This window comes from Neoarius graeffei, chromosome 6, assembly GCF_027579695.1.
Source record: "Neoarius graeffei isolate fNeoGra1 chromosome 6, fNeoGra1.pri, whole genome shotgun sequence".
NCBI classification, from domain to species: domain Eukaryota; kingdom Metazoa; phylum Chordata; class Actinopteri; order Siluriformes; family Ariidae; genus Neoarius; species Neoarius graeffei.
This window is the reverse complement of record NC_083574.1, coordinates 50,584,985-50,599,550: the sequence shown is the minus strand read 5'-3', so window position 1 is coordinate 50,599,550 and position 14,566 is coordinate 50,584,985.

Here is a 14,566-nt window from a genome sequence, read left to right as displayed (position 1 = left end):
CCCACTATAACTATACATTGAAATATATTCATGAAAATAGTAACAAAATTTTACTTATGCATTAATGTGTGAATCCATTAACATCTCATGCATTAAGTTAAGAAAAACATTCTGTACTTTTTACATTTATGGCATTATGTAGACACCATTATCCAAAGCAGCATACAGAAGTGAAAGGACATTACATTTATACAGCTGAGGGTTAAGGGCCCAGCAGGGGCAGCTTAGTAGTGATCAGACTTGAATTCATGACCTTCCGATCAGTACTCCAATGACTTAACCACTGAACTACCACTGACCTTATTAGTGATGTCCCATTCACATTAAAGTAGACACATGTCCTCATGCCAATACAGTTTCTGTATGTCTGTGAAGGTTCTCAGTCATCCAGGTCATCGTACAGTAACTGTAGGTGCTAAAGAAGTTAAATACAGTTTGTGTATTTGCTAACTGTTTTGTATTTTTGGTAATTCTATAGCACAATCCTGTTACTTTCAGCCTTGTTACTCACTGAAGAGCCAAATGCAGTGACTGTTGGCCAGTAAACCTTGCAAAAATTAGACAGTAAAAATTGTGACGTGACACTTTGGTGAAATGTATTTTTTCTTAGATTTAATATTTAAATCTAAGAAATAATTCAAAATTAATTATTTTTTTTTTTAAAGAAAATTAAAATAAATTTAATTTTAAATTACAAGGGCTAAATGACGGGCGGCACGGTGGTGTAGTGGTTAGCGCTGTCGCCTCACAGCAAGAAGGTCCTGGGTTCGAGCCCCGGGGCCGGCGAGGGCCTTTCTGTGTGGAGTTTGCATGTTCTCCCCGTGTCCGCGTGGGTTTCCTCCGGGTGCTCCGGTTTCCCCCACAGTCCAAAGACATGCAGGTTAGGTTAACTGGTGACTCTAAATTGACCGTAGGTATGAATGTGAGTGTGAATGGTTGTCTGTGTCTATGTGTCAGCCCTGTGATGACCTGGCGACTTGTCCAGGGTGTACCCCGCCTTTCGCCCGTAGTCAGCTGGGATAGGCTCCAGCTTGCCTGCGACCCTGTAGAAGGATAAAGCGGCTAGAGATAATGAGATGAGATGAGATGAGGGCTAAATGACACCAGAATTATCCAAGCACCCTAAAGTGAGCTGATTCTTTGGTATATTGGTGGTGTTTGTTCACTCAGCAACATTGTGCTATTTTGTTTTATAGCCTACACAAATGTTTCATTAAGTTTCATTAAGTTAACATTTTTAAGCTGAAGTTTCATTTTTCAAAAGGTGTATAAGGACAAATATGGCACAAATTAGTGCAATAATAATAATAATAATAATAATAATAATAATAATAATAATAATTTGCTGATGTGATTTGACTCCAGTTTTCTAGTGCAGTCATACCATCCTGACAATATAAATTTAATTTTCCCATATTTTTATTAACCATTAGTTAATGTAATTATAATAACAAATTATATAATTTGTTTTAATTATGTCTTTGGGCAGATTTACAGACAGAGGTTTAGGTGAACCTGCTCATGTCTCTCAATTTTGACAGTGAACAAGATAGCACATTATCATGCGTTATTTCTAGAAAAGCACATCTTTTCCATGTGAAGCTGTAAGCGCTTCTTGTTGTGCACATTGCTTACTGTCCTGCTTGCTATTTCACTTTTGACACTAGAATCACCATAAAACTAATGCCGTACATTCTGCACACATGATGTCATTCTCGATTGGATGCACATGTTCAGACTGTATTGCTGTCTCATTTCAGCTAAATGATATTTCGGAGATAGCAAAATGCATCTACATAACAGCTACATTATGCATTCCGAGCCAATCACTGTAAATGAGTGTAATGACAAAAAATAAGCACAAAACACATGTTTTGAATCGAACACGTCACATGTGGAAAGCAGCTCATTAATTACAACAGGACCCCCATGGCTCCATAAACACTTCAAAGCTGGTTTCATTCTCGGATGGATGAAGGCTAAACAGAAGTTTTTTAACCTTCATCTTCATTTAGCTCAAATCAGGAACAGCACAGGTCCAAAATACATGTAATATATCATGTGTACATATTTACTAAAGATCCATCTTACATGACATATCACTGCAAGATTTTCTTTTTATTGTTAATAAGCAGTTTTGTCAATTTTGTCTTTTGAACTGTATTTGTTCGTTAATTCATTCATTCATCCATCATAACTGCTTTATCCTGGCCAGGAATGTGTTGGACCAGAGCCAATGCCAGAAACATTTGACACAGGAATACAATCTAGATGGGTTGCCAGTCAACTGCAGTGAGGAAATGCAAATTAAATACATATAAATCATTAAAACTGTATAGGATATAACATGTTTTAATGTACAGACTAACAAACAGGTGATACTGCATGGTCAAATATAAGAACAAAGCCTGTCCCAATATACAAATTCAGAGATGTAGGTGGGGCGGCACGGTGGTGTAGTGGTTAGCGCTGTCGCCTCACAGCAAGAAGGTCCTGGGTTCGAGCCCCGGGGCCGGCGAGGGCCTTTCTGTGTGGAGTTTGTATGTTCTCCCCGTGTCCGCGTGGGTTTCCTCCGGGTGCTCCGGTTTCCCCCACAGTCCAAAGACATGCAGGTTAGGTTAACTGGTGACTCTAAATTGACCGTAGGTGTGAATGTGAGTGTGAATGGTTGTCTGTGTCTATGTGTCGGCCCTGTGATGACCTGGCGACTTGTCCAGGGTGTACCCTGCCTTTCGCCCGTAGTCAGCTGGGATAGGCTCCAGCTTGCCTGCGACCCTGTAGAAGGATAAAGCGGCTAGAGATAATGAGATGAGATGAGAGATGTAGGTAGGAATTCTGACCACCACTTCTGGGCAAAAACTGCCTTTAATGTCATACACTTTATGTACAATAAATACACTTAGTATAAATATGGAGGTGATTATAGGAAATCGCGTATGCTGATTGGTCGAGAGATTCAGGTTATTTCTCGATAATCACCTCGAGCAACTCGGCAAAATGGTGGCCAAGCAATTTGTCACCATAAGTGAGGAAGGATTACAAATTATGAAAGAAAATACTGTGCCTAAAAGCACTAAAGACGCTCTGAAGTTTGGTCTAAAACTATTCAAAGGTAAGGTGGAATTGTGATTTATTTTATCTGTTCCAAAACAAAGTATTTTATGTGACTCAGCGTAGATAAGTGACAAGTCTGCACCGTGCCTTTATTACATTTGCATGCAGCTTTTGAAGATTGAAATAAATAATTTTTTAATACAATTTTTAAAACATAATCGCCTGCGGGGTGGCATGGTGGTGTAGTGGTTAGCGCTGTCGTCTCACAGCAAGAGGGTCTGGGTTCGAGCCCCGTGGTCGGCGAGGGCCTTTCTGTGCAGAGTTGGCATGTTCTCCCTGTGTCAGCGTGGGTTTCCTCCGGGTGCTCCGGTTTCCCCCACAGTCCAAAGACATGCAGGTTAGGTTAACTGGTGACTCTAAATTGACCGTAGGTGTGAATGTGAGTGTGAATGGTTGTCTGTGTCTATGTGTCAGCCCTGTGATGACCTGGCGACTTGTCCAGGGTGTACCCCGCCTTTCGCCCGTAGTCAGCTGGGATAGGCTCCAGCTTGCCTGTGACCCTGTAGAACAGGATAAAGCAGCTAGAGATAATGAGATGAGATAATTGTCTGTGTATTTATACTAAAACAATTATCAGTCTCAGGCTCGGTGAATATCAGTGAACAATAACCTCAACTTTGTCTTGATTATTATTCACTGATATTCACCTCACCTTCGGCAAATAATTGTTAATTAGAAACCCTGTTGAATTTTTGTGGCCTCCTTTCCAAATGTGTGTATGTAATTCCTTGTGATGGCCTGACATCCCATCCAGAGTGAATTCTCCCACCTTGCACACTGTGTTACTCAGATTGGCTTCACTGCTACCCTGACCAGAATAAAGAGGTGACTGAAGATTAAATTTTATATTTATATATACCCATAACATTCAAAATTGCTTGATGCATCAGTTCATGAAGAAGATGGGGAAGAAAGTATGTAATGCATATGTTTTAATCCAATATTCCTTTTTTTAATTCATTCATTACATACTTTCTTCCCCATCTTCTTCATGAACTGATGCATCAAGCAATTTTGAATGTTATGGGTATATATAAATATAAAATTTGAAGCTTGATGTACAGCAAATGTGTACAGTATGTTTGAGTATGTAATAATAAGCTCACCTGTCTGCAAAATAGCTTTGTGCTATTTTTAGTTTGAGGCATTTTTTAATGCCTCCAGTGTTGAGAATCCTCTGGCTTGTGCTGCACACACATTTGTGAGCAGGAGTTTTGGGATAATCCAATTTCATCCCTGTTTTGAATAGCACCTATAGAAGTGACAACTGAAAACCTGACATGCTGAGTCAAAACTCTTCTGGAACACTGAATTCAGTCACAGACCATAAATAATGGACTGATTTGAATTAGGCCAAGATGTTCACAAGGAATGTGGTAAAAGATGAAGTGTGAGAAAGAGTGTAAGAACTGTTAACACAAAGCAGACTTGAAAACAACGGCATGTTTTGCTACAAGTCACTAATCCATATTAAACTATGCCATCTTTACTAGAGCTATGAAGGGAAAGATGCATTTCACAGTGGCCAGTGTGACATTATTGACATTATTGACATACAGCATGAATACAATGGCAATAGTGAATAACCTGATTATTTACCCCCACCCCCAAAAGTCTAAATACCCAGGAAGCACACATAAATGGTGTCATTAAATTCTGATTACTTACTATACTGTGCCAAGTCCTTCAGTGGAGGGACAACCGCTCAACAGAGGAAGAGTACACTACCACAGAATACCCAAAGACAGAATTTCTGTCCAATTTCAAGACACCTGATATGAGTAAAAAAAAAACTTTATATACATGCTTTTAATGGACCTATACATGGTCCTAGTCAATTTGTGTTATGCAGTAAATCATTTGATCATGCGTAGTGGGGTAAGTCTGAATATAATACATCAGGTGTTTATCCAAGAGACAAATTCAAATCACATGTTGGAAATAGGGAAAGTCCGAAATTTATTTCCTCTCACACTATAAAGATAAACAGCAAAATTCTTGACATTCTAAGAGGATAGACCTCAAGACATTAAAACCATCCGTGCCATTACCCCCAAGATGATAACGTTCCATGCTTAGCATGATTCACCACCTGACCTCTCCGATCATGTACAGAATGTTAAAAAAAAAAACTGTCTTCACACATCAAAATGAACTTAAAATAACCTGTTGATTTCCTGCTATAATCCTCCCTACATTCCGAACAGTGCTCAAATTCCATCAAGATATATAAACACAATGTCATTTTCTCAATTGCATGATTGAAAGGATTTGCTAAAATCCAGGAGACTTAAAAGGCTTGAAGATCTGAAAAGTTTATCTACAAAAGTGCATATTTTATCAAAAAGAAGAAAAAATAAAAAGAAAAAACACTGTAAGATTGAATTTAGATATCAGCATGTTTTTTAAACAGGTCATTGAAAACGTATTTGGATATTTCAGTTCCAACACACAATGAACACTTGCACACAATGGCATAACAGTGGTGAAAGACTACCAGAATGCTAAGCTTGTGCAAATGTGTTAAGACAAGGAAAACAATCAACTGTGATGCTGTTGGGTAATAAAACATTTTAGATTTAGAAAGATGTTCCTTTTCTGAATATATATATATATATCCTGTTTTCACAAATTTTCACTGTCAGTGAATGTCCACAAAATATTTTTAATGTAAAAATTAAGTTGTGACTTTTTTGTGTGTTTATAAGGTTTTATATACTATATACTAGTCAATTAACTGCCTTCTTGATATCAAACAGCCGTTTTGATCATTTTCAGTCAGGTTTTCGTGCCAATCATAGCACTGAAACAGCGCTGATTAAAGTTATAAATGACATACGTCTTAATACTGATGCAGGCAAAACATCGGTCCTGGTATTACTGGACCTCAGTGCAGCTTTTGATACTGTTGATCACAACATACTGCTATATCGACTTGAACACTGGGTTGGATTGACTGGTAAAGTTATCAGTTGGTTAAATTCATACTTAAAAGATAGAAGCTTCTTTGTTACCATGGGAAATTGTTCCTCAACGTCAATGTCCTTGACCTGTGGTGTCCCCCAGGGGTCGATTCTTGGACCATTACTTTTCAACCTTTATATGCTCCCACTTGGGCAAATTATCAAGAACAATTCAATTTTGTATCACTGCTATGCAGATGACACCCAAATTTATTTTGCTTTATCACCTAATGATTATGCCCCCCTTGAATGTCTCTACCAGTGTATCGATCAAATCAACAACTGGATGTCACAAAATTTTCTTCAGCTGAACTCAGATAAAACAGAAGTAATTCTATTTGGGAAAAAAGATGAAAGACTCAGGATTACCAGTATTCTTGACACAAAAGGGATTAAAACTAAAGAAATGGTTAAAAATCTTGGTGTTTTCATTGACAGCGAGCTAAACTTTGACAGTCACATGAAAGCAATCACTAAAACGGCATTCTATCACCTAAAAAACATTTCCAAACTAAGAGGACTTATGTCAAAAAATGATCTGGATAAACTGATACATGCCTTCATCTCTAGTAGGGTTGATTACTGCAATGGCCTTTTCACAGGCCTGCCAAAAAAGACCATCAAACAACTTCAGCTGGTGCAAAATGCAGCAGCTAGGGTTCTCACACGAACAAAAAGAACAGAGCACATTACTCCAATTCTAAGGTCCCTTCACTGGCTTCCAGTAAGCTACAGAATTGACTTTAAAGCATTGCTGCTGGTGTACAAATCTCTAAATGGTACAGGGCCCAATTACCTCTCTGATATGTTGCAGTGGCCTAACCCAATCAGATCTACCAGATCGCAACAGAAAAATTTACTGTTAAAACCTGTTGTTAAAACAAAGTGTGGTGAAGCAGCTTTTAGCTACTATGCAGTGCAGCTATGGAACCAACTGCCAGAGGACATTAAACATGCTCCTGCTGTTGGCAGCTTCAAATCTAGGTTAAAGACCAAGCTGTTTTCAGATGCTTTCTGTTAAATAATTAATATTGTCTTCTTTACATGTTTTATAATCTGTACTTTTACAGTTTCTGCATGTTTCAAATTTTACTTAACTTTATTCTATTTTATTCTGCTGTTTTTTTCTCCCCCATTTGAACTTCTACTTCATTTTATTATTTTATTTCTACTATTGTTTAGTTCTTATTATATTTTTCCCATTTATTTTATGTAATTTTATTCTCTATTGTTTACTGTTTTGTTTTTACTTCTGTAAAGCACATTGAACTGCCACTGTGTATGAAATGTGCTATATAAATAAACTTGCCTTGCCTAGTGCATCTCAAACAATTAGAATATCATGAAAAAGCTCAATATTTTCCATCAGTTATTTAAGAAAATTTAATATCCTCTAGGCTCATTACACGTAAACTAAAATGTTTCAAGGATTTTTCTATTTTAATTTTGATAATTATGATCTACAGCACAAAAAAAAACAACCTCAAAATATTTGAGTATTTCATTTTGTGTTTGAGTAAAACAGTATAAATACAGTGTCTCTCACTGTATAGTTCTTTACATGCAACCACAATCATGGGGAAGACTGCTGACTTGACAGTTGTCCAGAAGATGAACATCGACACCTTCCACAAAGAGGTTAAAGGGCATATCACGGGTAAATTCAGGAGCAAGATCAATGTAATTCTCCTATTTTATATTAAACTTTGGTCAAATATCTGTAACATTCTGTATTCTCTGCAATTTTTTCACCTTGCACAATACCAGAAAAATTCAGTTGAAATCAAGCCATTTGAGGTGAATTGGTCCGCCTCTGAAAAAACTTGGCATTTGGATTTCCCGGGAAACATTGATTTTCATGATGTCATCTGCGGGACGCCTCCCTCTGAATCCTACGTCAGCGTTGGTTTGTTTATGAGAAAACGACCTGGTGGTTTTCTGCAAATTTCTTCAAGGTTATCAGGTAATTATTAAAATGGTTAACAGATGTATCGTAGGAGGGTGTAGCAACATCAGTCATGATGGGATTAGTACTCATCGTTTTCCAAAAGACCGTACAATGAGAGAGAAATGGGAGCGCTTGGTCTACACAGGCTGTGCACTGAAACTGCACAAGCTCACGCAGCCTGCTCACACTTCCGTGGATAACGTCACGATTCTGGCTCCAGACTCCCTTGGGATTTTTCCAGATGCGTTTATTTATTTTTTTTCTGCTGTAGACAGATGGCCTTGTACAAAATTACCCTTTTGGATGAGTGTGTAAAAGACATTCTTTCATATAAAAAACCTGAAATTGGTCCAGAATATGCCCTTTAAGCCACAGGAGGTCACTACTGAAAAGGCTGGCTGGAAAAGGTGCACAAGCAACACGGATGACTGCAGCTTTGGGAAGATTCTCAAGAAAAGTTGATTCAAGAACTTGGGAGAGCTTCACAAGGAGTGGATTACAGTATGGCTGGTGTCAGTGCATCAAGCGCCGCCACGCACAGACGTCTTCAGGAAAGGGGCTACAACTGTCATATTCCTAATATCAAGCCACTCCTGAACCAGAGACAACGTCAGAAGCGTCTTACCTGGGCTAAGGAGAGAAAGAACTGGACTGTTGCTCAGTGGTCCAAAGTCCTCTTTTCAGATGAAAGTAAATTACACATTTTATTTGGAAAATCAGGGTCCTAGAGTCTGGAGGAAGACTGGAGAGGCACAGAATCCAAGGTGTTTGAAGTCCAGTGTTAAGTTTCCACAGTCTGTGATGATTTGGGGTGCCATGACATCTGCTGGTGTTGGTCCACTGTGTTTTATCAAGTCCAAAGTAAACGCAGCCGTCTACCAGGAGATTTGAGAGCACTTCATGCTTCCATCTGCTGACAAGCTTTATGGAGATGCTGATTTCCTTTTCCAGCAGGACTTAGCACCTGCCCACAGTGCCAAAACTACTGCCAAATGATTTGCTAACCATGATATTACTGTGCTTGACTGGCCAGCCAATTCACCTGACCTGAACCCCATAGAAGATCTATGGAATATTGCCAAGAGGAAGATAAGAAACACCCGAACGAAAAATACATATGAGCTGAAGGCCACTATCAAAGCAACCTGGGCTTCAATAACACCTTAGCAGTGACACAGGCTGATCACCTCCATGCCACACTGCACTGATGCAGTAATTCATGGTAAAGGAGCCCCAACCAAGTATTGAGTGTATAAATAAACATACTTTTCTGAAGTTGGACATTTCTATGCTGCAAATCCTTTTTTGATTGATCTTAGGAAATATTATAAAAATTTCAGATACTGGATTTCTGATTTTCATGAGCTATGAGCCATAATCATCAAAATTAAAATAAAAAAGGCTTGAAATATTGAACTTTACATGTAATGAATATATGAAAGTTTACCTTTTTTAATTAAATTAAGAAAAAAATGAACTTTTCCACAATATTCAAATTATTTGAGAAGTACTACGCACACACACAATATCAATTGTTATATTTATTCATTTGGAAGACACTTGGACATAAATTAAGATGAGGCACAATCCAATTCAAGCACAAAGCTGTTAAAGAAGCTGACAGAGAACTACTGTAAGTGCTGCAGAACTACACTTCTAACAATTATGAGGAAATTTGCATTCTGATTGCAGGTGGGCAATTAGTTACAGAATGGCTAGTAAAAATAGACAGGTTTTAGACCACATGGTGGCAGTAACACCATGTGCCATTTACTTGCAAGTTGGTACTGCTAATACATTTGCCCAGTTTGTACAAATTATGTCCTTTTGAAGAATTTCATGTAGGTGGGTGAAGTTCTGTAAATTATAGGTAAGCATCAAAAAATATTGTCAGATTGCAGGCACTCATAGATGTATGTGCAGGGGAGAGTGGGGATGCAAATAGGAAGTGTAGCCAAATCGGTGAGCAAACTCAGTCAAAGTCAGGCAAGGGTCAATCAATCAGCGAACAGAATATCAGAGAGAGGACAGAGGCAGATAATGGGAAAACATAGCAAAAGTTCAATAACAGGAAAGCAGGTAGACTAGAAAGGCTTGGTACAACTGGAAAGACATAGAATGATACTTTGCACTGAAGGAGAGTGAGGGAGAGGCTTAAGTAGCATTGCTGATTGTTAATGAGAGACAGCTGAAGTTAATAAGACAGAGACAGGGGGCACTGTGAACCTTGGGTGTTGTAGTCTTGGGAAGCCATGTTTGTAGTTTGCTTTGCATTCTGACACACAACGCCATTATTGACAGAACACCCCCCACCCCAAGGAGCTTTCTCTGGGAGCTACATTCTTCTTGGGATGCCCTCTCCCTCTAGGTGCAGGTTTGTCAGGGTGCAGAGTGTGAAATTCTTGAGTTAGCAGGGGGTCGAGGATGTCCTTAGCCATTACCCAGCTCTGTTCCTCTGGTCCATAGCCCTCCCATTCTACCAGGTACTCACTTGACCTCTTCTTCTGGAGTTGAGAATTCTGGAACAGGAGTTCTGCTGTCTGAAACACAGTGGGAATGCCTGGTAAGGGAATCAGCCTCGAAGCCTTGGAGAATCGATCTACAGTCACCATAATGGTAGTGTTACCCTGGGATGGTGGTAAGTCTGTTATGAAGTCTATGGTCAGGTGGGACCAAAGTCTCCCTGAGGTACAGGGAGGGGACATAGCTTACCAGAGGAAGGGGTTCGTGGAACCTTTGCTTGGGCGCATTCAGAGCAAGAGGCGATAAAGTGATTGATCTCAGTTCTCATGGTTTCCCACCAGTACTTACTTCTCAAAATCTGATAAGTCCTTTGACTACTATGATGTCCCATAGCAGGAGATACATGTGCCCATGTGATGAGTTTACCTCAAAGGGTTTCGGGGATGTATAGTAGTTCTGGTGGACAGTCCTCTGGGCACCTTCGGGGTTGAGAGTTTCTGATCTCTTTATCTAGGTCCCAAGTGATAGACTGCATGAAACATTCTGGTGCAAGAACAAGATGTGGTTCAGTGTTGTGAGGAGCAGAACTGGAGGTTCAGGATAGAGCATCAGCCTTTGTGTTCCTAGACCCTGGACGAAAAGAGATTGTGAAGTTAAATCTGGTGAAAAAGAGGGTCCATCGGGCCTGACATGGGTTCAACCTCTTTGCTTTCTTTAGGTATTCTAAGTTCTTGTGGTCTGTCAAAATCACAAAGGGGTGTGTAGGTCCCTTTAGCCAGTGTCTCCATTCCTCAATGGCAAGCTTAATGGCTAGTAACTCATGATTCTCAATGTCATAGTTCCTCTCCACAGATGAGAACTTCTTTGAGAAAAATGCTACTGGGTGAAGCTTTGTTTTCTTGCCGAAACGCTGAGATAGCACCCCTCCAACTCCTGTTTCTGAGGCATCCACCTCAACAGTGAACGGTTTGGTGGGATCAGCATGTTGCAGGATAGGGGCTGATGTGAACACAGTCTTAAGTCAGCTGAAGGCTTCCTCCACTGCTGGGTTCCAGAGGAGACATTTTGTACCTTTTTTAAGCAGGGCAGTTAATGGAGCAGCGATGGTACTGAAACCTCTGATAAATTGTCTGTAGAAGTTCGCAAAACCTAGAAAGCATTGGAGTTCCTTAATGGATGTGGGTACAGGCCAAGACGAGACAGCGGATACTTTGGAGGAGTCCATGCTGACTCCCTCTGCACTGATGATGTAACCCAGGAAAGAGATCTGATGTAAATGGAACTCACAGTTCTCAGCTTTGAAGTGGAGATGATTCCCGAGTAGGCGTTTTAGCATGGATTGGACATGTTCCAGGTGGCTTGATTCGTCTGGGAAGTAGATCAGAATATCATCAATGTAGGCGATAACAAACCTCCCCAGCATGTCTCGGAGCACGTCATTGATCAGGCACTGGAAGACACTTGGGGCCAAAGAAAGGCCATAAGGCATAACCTGGTACTCAAAATGGCCGGCGGTGGTGCTAAACACTGTCTTCCATTCATCGCCTTCTTGAATCCTGATCACGTTGTATGCACTGCACAGGTCAAGTTTTGAGAATATCTTTGCTGAGCATAGTTGTTCTAATGCTAAAGGGACAAGTGAAAGTGGATATGGATACTTCACAGATACCTGATTAAGTCCTCTATAATCTATGCATGGATGAAGGCCCCCTCCTTTCTTCTCCACAAAGAAGCCTGCAGAAGCAGGTGACTTGGAGGGACAAATATAACTTTGTTTGAGAGCCTCCTGAATGTACTCCTCCATTGCTGCTTGTTCTTTCTGGGAAAGTGGGTCGATGTGGCTGTGAGGAGGTGACATACCTGGGAGAAGGTCAATGGCACAATCGTAAGGGTGATGTAGAGGTAGGCCACAGGCCTTGCCCTTACTGAAGACCTCCTTCAGATCAGAGTAGCACTCCAGCACCTTGTCTAGGGAGTCAGGTTGAGGACTTTCTACTGAGGTTGAGGAGATGCATAGTTGAGGATGTGACAGACAGTTCTGGAAGCATGTGGGGGACCATTGGAGGATTTCTTTGTGTTGCCATGAAATCAGAGGATTGTGGAGCTGTAACCATGGATAACCCAGGATGATGTTATGATTGACCATAGAAGTCACAGTGAAATGAGTTCAGAATGTAGAGCTCCTATTTGGATGCAAACTAGAGTGGTCCTAGTCGTGACGAGACCATCTCCTATGGGTCCTCCATCGATGGTCCTGATGCTGAGTGGACTTTGCAGAGGGGTTGCGGACAGGTTGAACTCCTGGACAATAGAGTTATCAATGAAGTTCCCCTCCACCCCGAGTCGACAAATGCAGACAGTACATGGGTCAAAGCTGGTAGTTTCAACAAGACAGGTACTTTGAATGATTGTTAGTTAAATTTCCTTGTAGAACTCACCGCATCAGGAACAGGTTCAGGGTTATTATGATTTCTAGTGGGACGGATGGGACACTGAGAAATGTGATGGTCGGAGCTTCCACAGTAAAAGCATAGACCCTCATGTTGTCTTCTCTCTCATTCAGAGTGCCTCAGTCTGGTTTGAGAAACCTCCATGGGTGAGGACACATCCATAGACTGAGCTGACCTGGTGTCCTTCTTGAGAGATGGATGGCTGGAGAGTAGGTCATCCAGGCGAATTGCGAGATCTATGAGGGAGTCCAATGTGCAATGTTCATCTCTGCAAGCCATTTCACTCTGAATCTTGGGACATAAACCTTGACAGAACACTGCTTTCAATGCTGGCTTGTTCCATCCACTAGCAGCTGCAAGAGTTCTGAAGTTGAGCGTATATTCAGCTACTCTTCTTGTTCCTTGCATGATGGTGAGCAGGCTCTCACTGACTTCGATCCCCTCAGGTTCATGATTGAATACTCAATTGAACAATTCTAGAAAACATTCATATGAAGTGGTGTGCTCTTCTCCACTTCTCCATACCGTGCTAGCCCACTGTAGCACCTTACCAGTGAGAAAGGAGATCAATTTTGCAATTTTACATTCATCAGAAAGATTTTGCATACTAGCAAAGTACATGGAGCATCGAAGCAGAAATCTCTCACAGTTGTGGGCATCACCGGCATATTTTTTTGGGAGTTGGGAGAAGTTGCACGGGAGTAGAGGTAGTTTCAGAGCGTGTTAGGAGGGACTGTAACATTACAGCAGTTAACTGTGTCATCCTGGTGTTGAGGTCAGCGAGCATCTGCTGATATTCTCCTAAGAGGCGTCCCTGAGCATTCAGAGCTGTTTGCTTTGCCTCCTCCGCTACATCCATAATGAGGCAAAGTATCCTATCAGATTGCAAGCACTCATGGATGTATGTGCAGGGAAGAGTGGGGATGCAAATAGGAAGCATAGCCAAATTGGTGAGCAAACTCGTAGTCAAAGCCAGGCAAGGGTCAGTCAATTGGCAAACAGAATATCAGAGAGAGAACAGAGGCAGATAACGAGAAAATGTAGCAAAAGTCCAATAACAGGAAAGCAGGTAGACTAGAAAGGCTTGCTACGACTGGAAAGACAGAATGATACTTCACACTGAAGGAGAGTGAGGGAGAGGCTTAAGTAGCATTGCTGATGATTGTTAATGAGAGACAGCTGAAGTTAATAAGACGGAGACAGGGGGCACTGTGAACCTTGGGCATTGTAGTCTTGGGAAGCCATGTTTGTAGTTTGCTTTGTGTTCTGACTCACAATGCCATTACTGACAAATATAACACAATGCAAGCAGCTCCAGTGATCTAGTAAAGTAAGCTAAAAAAGACATTGAAATAATTTGATCAATCACAGTATATCATTTAAATTCTCTTATGCACAACACTGCATTATATTCTTTTTAATGTTTTTGATGATTCTTATTCGAATTTATATTCAAGTTTATCCCCTTCAGACACATGGAAAAATGCTGTGGAACTTCATGCTATGGAATTTCATGTGTGCAATTGTACACATTATGTCAGAAGGGGTTAATACCAGGTCCTCTGACGTGGCAACCAAACCACTGAAGTCACTAAACATCTTTACACTAAGCCATTTACATTCTTGAA